This window comes from Poecile atricapillus, chromosome Z (assembly GCF_030490865.1).
Source record: "Poecile atricapillus isolate bPoeAtr1 chromosome Z, bPoeAtr1.hap1, whole genome shotgun sequence".
Taxonomy (NCBI): Eukaryota; Metazoa; Chordata; class Aves; order Passeriformes; family Paridae; genus Poecile; species Poecile atricapillus.
The window spans coordinates 15,803,473-15,820,686 of NC_081289.1; the positions used below are offsets into that span (position 1 = coordinate 15,803,473).

General features: G+C 43.6%; 1 protein-coding gene across 13 annotated transcripts in view; it reads left to right on the forward strand.

Annotated features, from left to right (window-relative positions):
* LOC131592661 (liprin-beta-1-like) overlaps positions 1-17,214 on the forward strand; it is a 109,861-nt gene that overhangs the window by 24,771 nt on the left and 67,876 nt on the right. For 12 of the 13 annotated variants that reach the window (XM_058864319.1, XM_058864324.1, XM_058864322.1 and 9 more), the window contains exon 2: positions 11,687-11,762. The exons of the other annotated variant lie outside the window; for it this stretch is intronic. The gene's annotated coding sequence lies outside the window, so the exon portion shown is untranslated. The remainder of the gene's footprint in view (positions 1-11,686; positions 11,763-17,214) is intronic. 13 annotated transcript variants of the gene reach the window in all.

Below are 17,214 nucleotides of genomic sequence, written 5' to 3' on the forward strand. Positions count from 1 at the left end.
TTGCAGCCCAGATTAAGGGCAGCATCCTCAGGGAGGGCTCTCAGGTGGCCATACAGCCACTTTCCTTCCTTTTCCCACCCCACTCTGCCCGTTCATATCACCTTGGGGATAATTGCATCTGTTTGGGAGAGCAGGGAGCTCCAGCTGCTGAATGAGTGGGTACATGCATGTCTGGATCATTCTCCCTTGGTGTTTGGGGCTAGACTGCATCTTCACAACTCTGACTATAAAGGATCTGTGACTGACATGAAAAAACTTGAAAACATTAAAAATTGGTTTAGCCCTGACCTGGCACCTTCATACTCTACTTCCATGACATGCAAGTGTGAGCATCAAGAACTTGGCTTTCTGGGACTAATCCAGCCTTGGCTTGAGGAAGTGGATATTTAGGTGGTGCTCCATTAAGTCAGTGCTATAACTTTGTAAAAAGTGCCCTTTGAATCAAATCTGGTTCCTTTATGCTGAGACAGAGGGAATGAGTAGTGTTGCCCTGGGTTAGCAGACTCCCCTGCTTATCTTGTTCAATGTTCTCTTCCCTCCTTGACTTCACAGTGCTGTCAGGTCATATCTCACTTGGGTCCTGTGGTTTGCATGGCTGCCATGTGGGAAATCAGCTGCAATCCTCAATCTGCTGCAAATCTGATGGAAAACTCTGTTGTTCAGCTTTAACAAGGAACTGAGGAGACTTGTAGTGGCTCACTGACCTTTTGAAAACACACTGAGGATGGATTGTGCAAAGTTCAATATTCAAAACCATATCCCACACTCTGGCGTGTTTGTTTGATCTGTACTAACAAAGCTTATTTTAAACTCTGTATCAGCATCCTTGCATTGAGGCTGCAGTATTGCCTCTGGATTTATTACAGGCAACTTCGCAGTGTTGGATTTGCATAGGCTTAACAAGGTTACAATGTTCAAGTTTAATTAAAAGTAGTAGAGCCTTTGGATAGGAAGTCAAAACCTCTATTGTTAATACAGTGTAATTAAGTTTCTCAGTACATAGTAATTACACAAAATTCACTGTAGTATGGAAAGACTGTTTAGAAACAGAAGCATAGAGGCATGTAGAAGGAGGCTTTTGCAAATACAACTGCCTGAATTGTTCTACTCTTTAAAAACCATTTTCTTCTGTCTTAAGTAGTCCTATTTTTGCTGTTCGGAGTTTGTAACTACAGCCTATTCCTTTGCTTGGTGTGGGTGGTTTTAAACAGCTAAAGCTCTGAGGTTTGTGTGTCATGAGGTGCTGCAATCCAGTCATTCATTTTCTCTTCCTTGGTGAGTGTTTACGGAAATTTTGAGAGTTCATCAAGGACTTGGACTCATCCACAAGCAAAATCATCTGTCATGAACACTCTTGGATTACAGGGAAGGCTGGATACAAATCTGTATTCTCTTTTTTTCAATTTACTTGTAGGGAGTGGTAGTTAGTGCAAGACAGTGATTATTTCAACAGTGACCTTTTCAGCATCCAGCATATTTACTGTCCAAAAACTGTTGGAAAAGCTGTAGTGAGATGGGTCTTTAAAATCTGGATTGCACACACAGAACTGGAGTCTGAGCACGGAGTAGCAGCTCTGGGTTTAGGCTGTCTTTTGTTGCTTCCCCTGAGGGAAGCCTGGAAGAACGAGGTGAAATGTGCGGGAGCTCCTGAATGGGTTGGCAGCAGAGCCCTGAACCTGAAGCCAGAGCATGCTGTTGTGTGATCACCAGACATTAATTTTAGAGCTACAGCTCTGGGGAGACACACAAGTGCATCATTCTCCTGCTGCGTGTGGTGCAGGTGTCTGTCCTGCTCTTCTGTCCTGTGCTCATTCTGAGCGTTAGGTAAACTCCATTTACCCTGCTCTGTGTGGAGAGTTGAATTCTTCAGTGCTGCAGTGGTGGTTTGTTGGGTTTTTTTAAGAAGGAAGTTCATGGATTTATTTTGGCAAGCAACTCAAAGTGCACTCAGAGATGTAAAGCTTCCTAAATTACTCGTCTTTTCCACACAAAACTGGGTAAAATGCAGGGCTTCTCTCAGATATTTTCTAATGATCAAATGTATCTGGCTTCAGACTGAACATCTGAAAGAAACTTCTGGGAAGGACAGCCTTGGAATAATCTGCAAGTGAAATCACTTTACAGCCCTCTTTTGTAGTACCAGGGGAGGAGGAGAGTGATTACTTCTTAGCAAATTAGGCTACATAAAAGAACTCTATATAAAGATTATAAGTGCCCTAATGAGTAATAATCAGTGATGCAAGCAGGGGAAATGCATTACCACCAGCTGCATTGCTGCCATGTCTGTGAGGATTACTGGGGTTTAATGAGGACCTGTGGGAAGCTCTTTCAGTAATTCCATCTTGCAGGAGGTGCTCTCTCAGCCTGCAGGTCCCCAGCTTGCATGAAGAGCAGGAGGAAATCCCGAATTAAAGAACAATGTGCATGTTGGGAGCCCTGTGCTTGAGATGCCTTCTTTGCAGAAGAGAGGTAGCAGGCATCTCTGTATGGCAAGTTGTGCAGTGCTGCACACACAGCTCATACAGATCTTCCCAATTTTTCCTTCTCTTCCCTGTACTTCATTTCTTGTGTTCTCCTGGTTCATATAGACCACCCTCTGTAGAGCACTGCATTGATGTAGTCCTCTCTTAAGCTCATCTTGACCTGCAGAGCATCAGATTTAGCAGAGGATGCCAGTTCAGTGTCTCCGAGACCTTGTCTTTGCTGGGCTAGAGAGATGCTAGCTACCTAAAGATAGTAAACAAGGAATGTGTGGGAAGTGAAGGTTGTCTTGCAGCTCAGCGGCTAAAAGGTTTTATAGAAATCAAAGTTTTTGCGAGTGATGACTTGCCCTATAGATAAAGCAGGAGCTGTGTTTTACTTTTTGGTCAGGTATGGAAGGCTGTTTTCTCCCCTCATAGGTTTATAGGATTCTTAGAGGAAATTTCAGGATAAAAGGAGCTGAGACAGAAGGTCATAGATCATAGAATAAGTCTCTCATGTTGTGTGCAGAGGGATCTCTAATGAGACTCAATGACTGTATATAGTAATGAGGGTGGATTGCAAGAGGTGAGAGATGTGGTGACTTTCCCTGGAAAGATCTCTTGGAAAGATCTCCTGTCTCCATTGCTTCCACCATCTCCTCCATGGGACAGCAGCACATGCTCCTGGGTATGGCTCAAAGGGACAAGACCCTGCAGCCTTCCAGTGAGAGGCTTAGGTTTCACCCAGCCCTTCTGCACAGGGTGTGGATCTCCCTGTGCTTCACAGCCTCTCCTGAAGATGGTCCCTTCCCCAGTTTACCTGGTAGAAAATAATCCGTTTAAGTGATATTGAAGTCTTTTTTGCTGTCTCTCAAATTTTATACAGCAGTTAAAAATCTGTTTGGCTGAATTGTTGGACTCTAGGAACATCTGTTTGTAGGATGTTTAATAGAACATTTGTGGGATGTATCCTGCTTCTAATATTAGCTCTTCACATGGGAAAGATGGTTATTAGGTGATTTCTAAATGAAAGTATAACACAACAAAAACTTAATGGTGTACTTGTTTACCCTCAGCATCTTCTAAGTAGCTCTTTGACCACATCTGACCTTTCATTTTGGAGTCTAAGCAAAGTTTGCCTCTTTCCTTAAAAAAACAAACAATTGCTCTTCCACAAAACAAATCAACCAGTTAAATATGAAAAAAATTATTTATCCATATTTCATGTGAAATATGAAAGTGGCTCTCACTGAGCTGGGGTCTGCTTGGCTGCTATGGTGGCCAGGGCTTGTTCTTCACAAGCTTTCACTCTCACTTGTGAGAGTGAAAACTGGGTGAATGAAGTAGGAGAGTTTATTGGACTAAGTTGAGTGGAAAGCTCATAGGTGAAGATGCTGCTTTCTGGGGGTCAGATATACAATCATAGACTGGTTTGGGTTTTAAGAGACCTCAAAGATCATCCAGTTCCAACCCCCTGCCATGGGCAAGAACACCTCTCACTATCCCAGGTTGCTCAGGGCCCAGTCCAGCCTGGCTTTGATATCCTCATCTGACTCTATTTCAGGATGTGGTACAATGAATTTTGTTGGTTGAAATTCATTGTGATTTAAGGCTTATTGTTTTTGTGGAGTAACTTTCCATTTATGCCCAGTCTCTGTCTTGTTCCCAGGCCCGGTGTTTGGAAGCTCTTTTCTATAAACCTCACCACATTGCTCCTGACACACTGCAGTGCTTGGCTCAGAGTCCTGGGCTGTGGATGCCAGCACATTCTATTAATAAGTGGAGCCTGACTATCCCAGCTGGAGAGAGATCCCCTCATCACATCCATGCTCCTGGCAGGACCAGTATTTTCCCCATGTTATCATCAGGACATGTGTTGCTCTTGGCCTGGGGTGTTTGCAGGAGCTGTTGTGGCTGTCCTCCAGACTGGAGGCTGGCTGAAGTGCCCTCTGACAAGTGGTGGGTGTGATTTTGCATATTATGGCCTTGGAGAGCTTGGGGGGAAGCTGCTGCTGGTGACTTTTTAACTTGCTGTGTAATTGGTCTGCACTTGGAGTGTTGGTCTAGGAGTGGAAGATGATTCTGCATTTTGTTTAGCTCCTGAGTCTTGTACTCTGTCTGCATCTCTTCTGTGTCAGAAACTGCCTCCTTGATATTTTCTCTGAGAGAAAAGCTACTTCTTCTGTTCTTGCAAGACATTGATCTCTTAAAAAAGGCAGACTGAAAGCTAATGAAGTTTTTCCTCTGAGAATAATGCTCTCTAACTGTTTGTGAAATGGTTTTTAATACTTGTGTCAGCATCCTTGTTCATTCCTTAACTAAAGTGCTGTAATAAGTTAGTTATAAAGCAGATTCCTGAATAAAATTAGGAAGTGGGACTAACTGTATTTGCCACTGGTGGCCATGGGACTTGCCCTGAGGTTGCTGATGGAGCAGCTGCTGGACCAGCCAAAGGAGGGAGTTGCTGAATTTCTGCAGTAGCATCTGATCCTGATTCAGCCTGAGAGGCTGATTTGAATGTGTCTCCTCTACCTGCATAATAATTTCTCCCAAAGGTGTAGGAATGTGACACCTGTTTGGATCTCTTCGACTTCTGCCAAATGTGGTCAAAACTGACAAGCAAGTTGAAAATTTATTAGGGTGAGGACTGACAAAACCCACTACCACATAAGCTTAATTTCCTTAAGAATCCAGGCCAGAAATATATGCTGAGGGTTTTATTCTGCAATCATGTGCTTTAAAACTGTGTGGAACAACGTGATTGTGATTCTGATGGTATTTTCAGGATTTTTTGCAGTGCATATAAAAGCACAACAGCTGAATCCTGATGTGTGCATGTGTATTAGCATGTAACCAACTTAAAAGGGATGAAACAACCCAAGTGTCTGCATGGAGAGAAAACAAAATACATGTATAAAACTTATTTGTGAAGCTGGCAAATCATCTAATTAAATTAATCTGAATTTCTAGGGTTTCCAACTCTAATCCTTTGGCTGCCTCCTCTTGACAGCAGCAAAGGGATGTTATTTTGTTCCTTTTCTTGGTAAGTGCTTTTGGGTTTTGCTTCTTGCAAAGCTTCCTCCTCACTTCCCAGATTTGGAAACACAGAGTTGGGCTCTGTGTGCTTCAATAATAGGATTCTCTAAGTTTGTGGCGATTGGAGCTATTTAAGTTCCTTTGAGGAATGTCAAAGTATTGCTGCGAATGTGAAGGATGTGAAGGATGCCCGGAACAATTAAGGGTAATTGCAGGACAGGCATGTTCCTGGAAAGTGTCGTGGGGAACTGGAGTGGTTTAGATTTGCCAATTTGAGTTTCCCAGTCAAACTACCACATTAACCTTATGTGAAAGCCTGATGCCTTTTGGTCAAGGAATATCTTGTGCTTGTTTTGAGCAGAGTTGGGAAGGAGGACAGAAAGCAGTATGGTAACACCTGTGGGGTTTAGGAGATGAGCACCACTGACAGAGCTGTGCCTTTTGCATTTGATGGGGTGTGCCAGGGTTGAAGGGATGAGGGACATGGAGGCTTTTCCTGGCTCTTTTGCATATGTAGTAGAAGAAAACCAAACTGGTGCCTGAGAGAGAAACACTTTGATAATCTTCCTGTGTTCATTAGTGATAGCAGTGTTTCACTGTGATATCTTGCCCTAAAGAAAAAGCAGTTTCCTCTAACAAAACTCTAGCAGCCTCTGCTTGCTTTGGGTTGTTGTCTGATAAACAGGATCCATGGCTTAAATCACCTCAGTGTCAGCAAATGTAACACAACTCTGAGGGGAGAACACTGACAGCACCAGCACTTGGTGCTCTCAGATCTATCATTCTCTCATATCTGATTCCACAGACTTATCATCACCCTGCTTCAATAACATGAGTTTTGGGGCAGGAGATCTTCAGTTAAATTAATGTGGTAGTCTTCCATGTTTTTCAGACAGTTTTGCATCTTCCATCAACTAACATCTGCATTTTCATAGGTGATGAACTGCATAATCTGTTGCTTTAGCTATGGCTTGTAGAATTAAAACAAAGCACTAGCTGACAGAAACTGCATACAGTGGCACTCCAATTCAGAGATGGACACAGTGATTAATATGAAATTAGTCATAGATTAGTCATATTTTTTCTTTGTGTAAATCATGTCTAGTTTCACTTAATATCTGATAAGTTAGTGATTTGAAAGCTTTTATTTAAACCTTCTGTAGTTTGTTCTTGTTGCTGGTCTTAAAAGTACTTCATTGAATGGTCTAATCTTGTGTTACTCATCTCTGACTCATGAGATTATTCAGAATATTTTATTATGCTTCCAGAAAGTGGTTCTTTGCCGTGGTGATTGGCTATGTTTTCTGCAACCTCCAGTGCTGCTGTGTTGATTCAGTGACTTCTGTGCATGTACATTTTTCAAATCTACTGTTTTGTGGTAGGAAATGCTGTGTGAGCTATCAGCTGGTTGGGTCCCTGGAGCTAATGACGTGGTTAGTTTTGTCCAGGCCCCTTTAGTTATGCCAGACTCCCTGGGTTTGGATCAAAACTTGTTTTTTAAGCTCCAGGCTGGCACTTGCTGGGCTGGTAAGTGCCCACGTTTTGGGTTTCAGCTGTGGGTGCAATAAGACCCAAAACCAGACTGCCTTGTTACAGTTGATGCTGTGTGATTTTTGTCTGTGTCAAAATGTCTGGCCTTCCAGAAACCAAAAATGAAGATAAGGGCTCAAGTGTCTGTGTTTTCTGTTCTTGCCTAATTTATCTGAGTGCAGCTAGCCAGTCCCAACATAAATAAGAGATCTGCTACATGGTCTGAAGAGGCTGAAGAATGCTTCCAGGGACAGGGTGATTTAAAGGTGAAGGAGGTTGTGTTGGTGGGTGATACTTGGGTGTATACAGATTGAGGAAAGCATACAAACTGCAGTCCTGATTGCTTCCATTAAGATTCAAACCAGCCTTTGCCCAAAGGCCTTTTACAAAAAATCATGCCATTAGTGTAAGACATGCATCAGTGGCTTTTTCCATGGAAAACCATTAGGTCTCCAGATCATTCAAACTGTTAGTGTTTCTTCCTTGCTTGGCTTCTTGGCTTTAAATACTTCTCCCACCTTTCCAAGGCAAGATAACTGGACAGAATCAGCTTGCATCAGTGACTTCCTTGGAACTGCATTTGTTAATAATTTTTCCTTAGTAATTTTGAATCCTGTTGCCTGTGGAAATTTCTTTTAAAAACGTAGGAAGAATGTCATAGTAGCTTTTTAATCGAAATATAAGCAGACAGACATGAGGCACATGTGTGGGAAGGAGCAGTAATTTGAATTGTGCTGTGACTACTTGGGTCCCATGTTTCAAAGTAATTTTTTAGCCTTTAGTAGAGAGGTGGGGCTCTTTCAGATCTTGTATCTCAAAGCCCTGCTTTTCTTGATCAGAAATGATTAGGCAAAACAGATCTTTATTTTTATCTAGTAAAGAACAGACATGAATCCAACTATTTGTTCGCAGTGCTCTTGCGTTCTTCTGGAAATGTTCCTGAAACAAAGCTCCTAGGAGTCACAAAGCAAAGAAATAGTGCTGCACCTTTCTTGTTCAGCTGTGTCCCTAAACACAGTGCAACATGTGATTTTTTTCAGGTCTTTGAGCACAGGGCTGTGTCCTGTTTAAATTCACACAGCGTGTAATTAATTGCATGCAGTTGTGTGTCTTGAATTTAAAAAAGAAATGGGTGGCTATTGCAGAAAACATTTGATTGGCAAGGTAAAATATTGCTGCTGAACATGCAAGATTGTGGGAGTAGGATTTGCATTTTCTTCCTGGTTAAGAAATTAGAGTCTGTGAAAGAAAAAGACCATATCGTGTATCTTTCTTTCCTGGGGATACTGGAGAGGTTCCCCCAGGGTGTTTATACTTTGTGATCTCTCTATGAAAGCAAAAACCCTATTAACTCTCACCTGGTTTGCCTAGTTCTGTTCTTCTTAAATGATCATTCCTAACAACTGGCTCTTGGTTATGAGTGTGGTTTTCTGGGAGGTTGTTTTCTTCATACTGAAAGTGAACTTGGATTGAACTTGATGGAGGGTTTTGCTCTTGCTGTCAAGGCTGGAGAACCCCCGGTCTCCTGTGTGCCCACAGGTCAGGGCTGTGTGTGACATGGGAGCAGCTATGCCCTCAGCTCCTGTTCTTGGATGATAATTTACCCTTCCAGTTAAGCTGGAAAAGCCCCACCCTTTCCCAGAAGTCCCAGTTTTCACTCATGGTCCTGAACACCAAACTTTCCCTGGGGGCTGTCAGCCTGCCTGGCATCCTAGTGCAGGGTGAAGCCCCCTGGATCTGTGTCCTGTGCCCTGTTCAGGCTGGAGAAATGCTGGGATAAACCTCAGAGCCAGTCCTATAGGAAATACTTCTGTAAACAGTCTTCAGAGGTGAGGGTGTGCAAGGGGGGGTTTCTTTAGCTTAGTGTTAGGGGATGTCTGGTAGGGATAGTGTTAGGGTTTAACCCCAACCAGCAACTAAACCCCAAAAAGTCACTTCTTCACTCCGTTCATCGTGGGATCAGGGGGAGAATTGGACGGGTAGAAGTGACAAACCTTATGGGTTGGGATAAAGATGGTGTAATAAGGAGGGCAAAAGCTGTGCACACAAGCAAAGGAAGGAACTAGTTCTCCACCTTCTATGAGCAGGCAGGGGTTCAGCCATCCCCAGGAGACTGGAGCTCCATCACAGGTAACAGTGACTTGAAAAGACAAATGCCAGCATTCCAAACATCCTCCCCAAGCTTTATATACTAATGTGATGCCACATATGGTCTGGAATGTCCCTTTGGTCACTTGGGGTCAGCAGTCCCAGCTGTGTCCCCTCCCAACTCCCTGTGCACTCCCAGCCCCTCACTGGGGTGGGGTGAGAGGCAGAAAAGGCCTTGGCTCTGTGCAAGCCCTGCTTAGCAAGAACTAAACCATCTCCACTGTTTGCAGCACAAATCCAAAATTTAGTCCATACAACCCACTGTGAAGAAAATTAACTCTATCCCAGCCAAAACCAGGACCAGAATTTCATTAGTCAAAATTAATTTGAGTTTGAGGAAGGAAGGATGTGGGGGAATGGGAAATGAAGCCCACTTCCCTAGCAGCCTTGGGAACAAACAGAATCCTTGTGTTGCCAGGGTCTGAGGCAGTTTGTTCCCTTTTGAGGAATGCAGGAACACGTTCCCTTCCTCATCAGACAGCCAGTGGCCATGCAGCTTGCCCGAGGTGTGGGTTGTGTGTGTGTCTAACTCTGACTCTGTCGAGAAGGAAATGACTAAACTTGCTGTCAAGCCACAGTAACAAAGAACAGCTTTGATTTACCAAAATAGTGGTGGTGGAGAGGCTTGGGAATATCTGTGGTGCTGCCACCCATGCTGGGAATAGCAAGTCAGTCTGGAGAATGGCCCTCTTGGGGAGTGTGAGTTTCCTGCAGTGATGGAGGGGGACAGACCCAGCTGGGAGCTTGGTTCTGAACAGCTGCAGAAGATGCTGAGGGAGTTGGGGCACCACTGGTGGCTGCAGCAGGAGGGCCAGGCCAGCTGTGAGGAGCAGAGGTGGCCAGTCCCACGCAGCAAAGGTGCAGCGGCAGAATCCCACGGCCGCTGTGCTCCACGTCTCCTTCCCCCTGCTGTCTGTGTGTCCTGGCAGCCCAGGCAATGGGAATCCCAAAGGTCCTGTCAATCCACGAGCATCAGCTCTGGTCAGATTGTAATGAAGGAGAGAAGCTCCATCTAATTATAGGTTTTCCATTTTGGCCCTTCATATTACTTTAGGCAGGCTTAAAATAACACCAACATGACATTTTACAGTGCCCTTTATAGAAACCTCAAATATTTTTTTTTCCCGCCTACAACATTTTGTATCTTTTTCCATCTGGCAGATGTTTTTTTCCCTGTGTTGCACTGGGCTCAGTACATAATTATTCTGTTGCAATAGCCTGGAGCCCTGTCCTGTGATGGAGTCTGCTTGCACAGACTCCTATGTCCTGCTCAGTTCTGTGTCTTTTTTTTTATCCCCTGGTGGTTTTGTTCAATCTACTCTAAAAAACTCTTCAGAGAAGTAATGAGCACCCAGTCATTTGTGCGCCTTGGGATGATCTATTATAGCTTTTTAGTGTATAGCTCTGAAAACATTTGGGATTTCTTTTTTCCCCCTCCCAGTCATACAAGGGCTCAATTCTCTCTTTTCCAGTTTACAGTCTCTGCATATTTGCAGTTTGTTGCCACAAGTCAACAACTAGTTAGTGTGCCTTTACTCCCACTTTTTTGAGCTGATTCTTTGCTTTCCGATGATGTTGCTTGTCTCAAACTCCTCATGCTCTAGGCATGACGTTTGTTTGGAGAGCAGTGTCTTGGTGTGCCAGTGAAGTGTTGCAGGTGGGGGTACACTGGTGTGTTCCTGGTTGTTTCCATCCTTCTACCAACCATATTTCACTGAGCACTTGTCTTTGAGTCACTTATTCTTAAGCCTCTTCTAATGGGAGCTTGCTTGTGTAACCGCGTAGGTTTGGAAGTTTTGAGTTATTAGCCTGAAGTTTTATTCCCCAAACTTCCCTTTTGCATTTCGGATTCAAAGCCTACCCAGAGCCTTCTCCTGGAACAGTTTTGTCAAATTTCCCATACCAAATAGCTCCTCTTTTGTCCACAGTCTGTAAATGGGAGTATCTGAGACTAAAGCTTCCTGTCAAGCCACAGGAACAGAGAACATCTTTGATTTACGAAAATAGTCATAGCAAGGAGACTCAGGAACTCAAGTTATTGAGAGTGAATTGTGGGGTTGATTCAGTGCTATGGGCTCGTGTGACTTCCACTGGCTTTACTTCACACATTTTCAAATGTTCATCAACATTGGGTGCTTGTTTGGGGTTTGTTTAGGTTGCAGCAGTGCGAAGGAAGCCTTGCCAGACATTATTCACCTTTGTTTTGTGCTGTATGTGTGTGATCAGCTGGGGAGGTCAAGGGCAGGCACAGACCAATTGTGTAATGTAGAGATACTGAGAAAGAATGTTGCTGGGAATTATTTGGAATTAACAAGCTCATTTCCGTTTTGTACGTCAGTTGTCATCTTTTAATCTCTTGGTATTAGCTTTTTTAAAATGCTGTTATGTACATTATCCACAGTGCTTCCTGTATCCTGTGTCACTTGATAATAAACTTTTACAGGATATCACAGTTAAGTCATCTCAAGCTTTGAGTGATTAATCAAAATCTCTATTTCTCTTTTTCTCAGTGTTGGAAGTTTATATGGATCAGTGGTACGTGCTTAAGAGTGACAGTGGAGATCAACACTAAGTCTGTTCCTGTAGGTGAGTAATCTAAACCCACTGCATTGCTGATGTCTATTATCTACTATCTGCTATTTTTTTGCTTTTTGTTATCTTACACAACAGCTCCTTTGGGCTTTCATTTCAAACATCATTAAAATGATGCTCTATATGACTTCTAGTAAGAGTTGTAGAAGAATGTCAGTCTGCTTCTCCAGATATCCATTGATTTTGTATTTTTTAAAGGATGGTCCTTGCTTAACATGGTCTAAGCTGTAGTTTAGGGTCAGAGAAATGCGGAAACTATGTTTCTACATTTTAATGACAGTGGATTTAGGGTTAAAGTGTGGACTGTGGCAGAGTAATGAAGTGTATTTGGATTATCCAAGAAGCAAAACTGAAATGAGCACTGGAGCTGTTCTGTGGCATATGCAGGGTTCAAACAGTGCCAGTGCACCCAGTTTGGAGGGTTCAGCTCCAGCACAAGATCCCCCTGGACATGCTGTGACTGAGTGATGCAGCTGTGCATGTGCAGTTAATCTGACTCAGCAGGTCTATGGCAACGTGCAGAGAAACTGCCAAGAGCTTTCAGATTATTGGGGCAAGTTTATGAGAAAATGCATTCAGCAAAACAGAGTATGTGTTGTGAGGTCTTTTGGAAGTGTCCCAGTTCTGTTGGCTTCAAGGAGCAGCATTTTGCATTCAGTCTAGACTGATTTGATCCAAGTAGCCTAGTGCATGTCAGAGCTGGCACTCTTGTTTTGGGAATGGTGATCCCTCATCTACTTTGTTTTGGATATTATGGTATGATTTAGCATCCTAAATTCCAGCTGGAGAGTTAGGTCAGATTGCTGAGCCTGCACTTGATCATTGTAACCTATGGCTGGGATGTTCTTAACGCAAAACTCCATAGCTGGGCTCCCAGTCCCTCCAGATGTGAGGACTGGTATCTCATTTAAAATACCATTTCCCTTATTTTATTCCTTTATCTTCTCCATAGCCCTTGGAGTGCTTCTTTGCGGCTCTTTTCCCCTTCCCACACTAAATCACTGTTCATGAGCTCTCTCTGAGATTCACAGCTGCCCAAGGTCTTGCACCAGACCTGGAAAGAAGTGGCTGTTGTTGTTCCTTGTTTGTCAGAAGCCCTGAACTCCACTGCCAAAAGTTTTTATTCCTTGGGTTTTTAATCAGAGGTCTGCTGGCTCTGGGAGTGGTTGTCACCTACTGTCTCCCATCCTAGTCACATTTGTTCAGTTTTATCACTGCTTATCAGGGTCGGTGAGATTATACTCCAGCTGGATTTGCATCCATCATGGCTGTAAAAACATGGTTAAAAGTCTGATGCTGGCTGGCAGCCACATTCTGCTGGATGTTTGTTTGGAGACTTTCAATCTTCTGGCATCACTGTGCGAATGTCTTGCCTTTGCTGGAAGTCTCTCCCTCTTTGCTCCCCAAATGCAGTGCTGAATTCCCTTCCCCAGGAGCAGCAGAAGGCTTGGGACATAGATCTGCCTGGTTTTCCTTGTCACTGGTGCTGCTGCTCCCTGGGAAGGGGGTGTCTGTGTCCATGTCCATCTGGGGTTGTAGGAGCAGGTCCTCCCTTTTCCATTCCTGTGGCTCCACTACTGGCAGGTCTCTGGCATTTGGTGGAGTCGGACCTGTTGCACTCAGCAGTCAGTCTGAAAAGCTTGATTTCTCCAGCTGCTGCTTGCTTTCCTCATTAAACAGATAAATAAGAGCCTCCCCTAATGAGATGGCAGGAAATTCCTGTGCCTGACTCAACGCTGACAAGGGCAGGGGACTGTGTTTTGGGCTGCTGGTTGCTTCTCCCACATGGAGAGGAACATGGGCTGCTTTGCTGGGTTACCACATGTTCAGCACAGATGTCTGACCTCCAGTCTCACCACACAGAATACACCAGAGTGTTCAGAGTGGAGTTTCAGTGCCTCTGCCCACAGCCTCTATTTATCCATAAAAGCATGGATTTTTCCATCTCGCTGTTCCCTCCCTGGCTAGCTCCATGTTTAACATGCTGCTGCCAGTTCAGCCTTGGCCCACAGTAAGGCCACATGTATAAATAATCCAGAAAAACTAAATAAGGCTTTTAAAATAAGCCTTAGCAGAGACAGCTGCTTCTGCATGGTGCCATGAAGACACAGAAAGGCTAAGTCCATGTAGCCAGAGTCAGTCATGTGCTCCCTGTAGCTCCTGCCCTTTCCTAGCAAAATCCTGCAGTTTTGCAGCTGTGTCTTCACCCTCCTCCACCAGCTCTGAGCTAGGTCTGTGCTTGCTGGCAGCAGATTTTTGGTGTGTCTAAAGCTGAGACAGAGCATCACATGCAGCACTGAAATAGTGTCCAGTCCACCCTCTTACAGTGCCTGGGTGCAAGAGGCAAAAATCAGTATTTGTTGGGTTTTCCCCCCTCAATGTCACACTGAATGAAGGGAGGGAATGAAGCACAAGGCAACTTCTATGTATTCCATTTATTAGCACTTGACAACTTGTCCTGCAGGGCCCAGCCCACACACAGTTTTTCTGGGGCTCTTAATAGTTGTGCTAAACTAAATTGTGCTCAAAATAGAAATAATTTCAAGCGTTTCCCCAGAGCCTGTGGCTGTTCTGCATGTTTATGGGAGGTGCAGCACCGCCCATAGTTGGGGCACAGGAGGGTCCCTGTCTCACTATATTAGGAACAGCGGAAAGTACGACACAGACTCTCTGGCTGGGCTGCCTAAGAGAGTAAGATTTATTATTCCAGATCTTCTTTTATAGACAGGTCCGAGAGGTAAAACTCTTGTTGGTCAGTAAACCCACATGTCACCATCTTTGGACAATTGGGGAACAACACCCCTTGACTGTTTCTTGCAAGTAAACAAGGATCAAAACAACACCTGCAAAGGTTGTTGTCTTTCTCCAAGGACTGTTTAGATTCCTTCTTATGCTTTCTCAGCCCAGAGTGAGAACCTTGTGTGACTTAGTTTCACGCAGACACTGTGCTCCCTCCCTGCTTTCTCGCATTCAGCATCCATAGGTCCCCAGGTAGGCTCTGATGGGGACTTTTCTGGTGTCTTTTTCCTCCTCTTCTCTTGAGAAGTGATACTGCTGCTTGCAGAAAAGAAGCATGTTATTCTACTTTTGCTCCTCACATTTTATGTGATGTGGTTTGGGAAACCTTAATGTAACTTAAAGTTCTGCTCATCCACAGTTCTGATGGTGGCTCTCTAATACACATCAATCTCTGCAGAGAGGGGGGATGTATTTATCTGTAAATAGTGAGCAGCCTGCCCTGTTTATCCAGCATGTGACCCTTCTGCTGCACACAGTGTTTTCCGGCCTCCCTCCCATCCGGTTCTTCTTATTTTATTGACTTTCCCAGTCCTGGAAATTGCTTTATGTTCAGAAAACATAAATTGATGCCTCACAAAGCTTGCAAACCTGATTTCACTTCTTTCCTTGTTTTTTGAAAAACTCTTTTTGCTCTCTTCAAGACCAAAAATGTAGATTTTCCCTGTTTATTTAGACAAGCTTATTTTGTCTGCAGAAATCTTGTAAAAAGCTAAGTTTCTTTGCTTGAATTTATAATCCTCTGAGGTTTATGTATTGAGAATAATCTTTGTGAGCTGGAAAAAGATTGTCCAATCTGTTTTATGATGTCCCACTTTTTGAGTATTGCATCTCATTAGGAATACAGTTGGCTGTTTGCGTGGCTTTTTTCTTCTCTGTATAGCTTGGGGGAGAAAATATATCATTTCTTCATCTAGTAATAAGGCTTGGCACTTTGCATCTTCAAAGACCTCTGTGGCTATGGATTGAATAATTCCTATAACATTGTGTGTATTAGTTTCTCCTCATTTCCCCCATTTTACAGATGGGCAAAGTGAACAAGAAGTCAAATGAGCTTAGGCCATGGAAAGAGAAACAAGGTCAGCTTGAGTTCCCACCTTCCTGACTTCTGCTAGAACAACAAAAAGTTTGATTCAGGTTGACGCAAAGGGAAATGTAATGATCTTTCCTGAGCTTCTTAACTACTTATTTAAGTGCATTTGCTGGTGGTACTTTTTCAAGATTTTTTTTTTGTTTTTTTTTTCCTGAATAAGTTTTCTCACAGACTGATATGGCTGTTCCTTCTTAATGAGTGGTTGGAGGTGTGTGAGGAATTGTCTGAAGTTTTATAAAGGTGAAGCAGCATGTTAATGGGGTTAGGTTTGTGGGGTGTCACTCACTGCTGTCTGTGCGATCTCTCTGCTCCTTCCTTCCTCTTTCCTCTCAAACCAGAGGCAGAGGAGACCTTTTCTGTATTATCTGGGAATATTTTTTTCCCCATCTTGTTTTCCATCTGAGACTAAGACGGGAAAAGCGATCCTCAAAATGGGAACTGTGTCAATACATGGAAGCTGATCTTGTTTCATCCACCACATACCATGCTAAGATTTTTCTTTTCCCCTCCTATGGACTGTAGTGGAAATTATTGCCTTAGAGTGGTGTCTGGAATGATGTCATTTGCAGAAATACAACTGCACTAGGCTATAGGCCTTGATTTACAGCTGCTTAATGAACTGACAAGACCTCCAAATGCATTGCATGGCATATAGAAAAGGTGAGTGCTGTAGGCAGTAAACTGTGGAATTAGGCACTCTGTTACAAAGGAAGTCATGGTAACAATTTCATTGTCTACTTGCTAGAAGTTAATAAACCTTTTTTTTTCAGGAATTCTGGCTTTTTACAAAGTTGCCTTGGATTGCTGGGCAGTGTTAGGATAGTTGAGTCCTTTTGGGGAGAACAGATAATCTGCTAGGTGAAGAGGAGCATGGAAATCACATGAAGAACTTCATCTTCCTTAGGAAAATTTCGTGTCTGCATCTCTGCAGGCTCTCAGAGGTTCCCTGGCCACCTTCTGACTGGCTTCAGATGCCTTGTTTGATAAACTTTCAGGCAAAAGGCCTTGCATGGCTTAACACAGCTTTATTCTGGGCATGCTGTGCTAGTGAAGGCGCTGGAGAAAGCAGCTGTCTCCAGCCATGCACTCCTTTTGGGGATGCAAAACTTTGCAGAGCCTTTTTTAGGGGCTCAAGATTTAGTTCCAAGATTATATTTAGTTTTCTGTTTCTGGTGGGTAGGACAGCTATCCTGATGCCTTAGATGAGACCTTCAGCAATGGACAGCAGCACCAAGATATCACAACCTTTAGAAATGAAAATTTTTATTTTAATTTTTCTTTGACTTTCTTATATATATGATACCTTATTTGTGCAAGCTCCTTCCCAGTGTTGGGCAGAGCTGTCCTGAACCACTCTATGCTCCCAGGGCTCTGGATTCATCCTCTGCTTTTCATGACACCCAAATTACTTGTCTTCTGACTTTTTATGGATCTGAATGTGACTTTTCATGAATCTGGATGTTTTTCTCTTGCTGAGCTTGGGAGGCCCTCGGGGCTGAGTTGGGACCGGACTTTGCAGCAGTGAAGTACAGAGCAGCTGGTGAAGGCTTTCATGCC